The 512-nt window shown below is 43.4% G+C and overlaps 1 non-coding gene across 1 annotated transcript; it reads left to right on the forward strand.

Annotated features, from left to right (window-relative positions):
- Positions 1-347: 347 nt before the first annotated feature.
- On the forward strand, positions 348-466 carry LOC129114681 (5S ribosomal RNA). The gene has a single exon (XR_008532638.1). It is a non-coding gene; the product is annotated as a 5S ribosomal RNA (ribosomal RNA).
- The last annotated feature ends 46 nt before the right edge of the window (positions 467-512 follow it).

Below are 512 nucleotides of genomic sequence, written 5' to 3' on the forward strand. Positions count from 1 at the left end.
GCTGCTGCTTTTTCAGTGGACACCGACAGGGTGGGAAGGATATAGCTAGATCATGACTTGCCGGTATAGAAATGACACAAATCCAGTTAAATGATGGCTTTCATCATTCCTAAGCTCATCGATCATTTTCTTTTCAATTTTATGCTAACGTATTCTACATTTCAACAGTAAATATTAATATTTTTACTGCACTACATTTGTGATCCTTATAGCCACTTTGTACATTCTGATTTGACATTTAAAAGCTGTGAGTGTGTCTGGAAATCTGCAGGCGCTCCTGTATAGACGACAGAGCAAAGCGTGGTGATATAGTATCTTTAAAAGGACCTTTGGTAGGCACAATATTTGCTTACGGCCATACCACCTGGAACACGCCCGATCTCGTCTGATCTCGGAAGCTAAGCAGGGTCGGGCCTGGTCAGTACTTGGATGGGAGACCGCCTGGGAATACCAGGTGCTGTAAGCTTTTTCACTCCTCTTTACAAAAGCAGAGGGCGCTGCTGCTTTTTCAG

The sequence above is a fragment of the Anoplopoma fimbria genome, unplaced genomic scaffold (assembly GCF_027596085.1).
Source record: "Anoplopoma fimbria isolate UVic2021 breed Golden Eagle Sablefish unplaced genomic scaffold, Afim_UVic_2022 Un_contig_5570_pilon_pilon, whole genome shotgun sequence".
NCBI lineage: Eukaryota > Metazoa > Chordata > Actinopteri > Perciformes > Anoplopomatidae > Anoplopoma > Anoplopoma fimbria.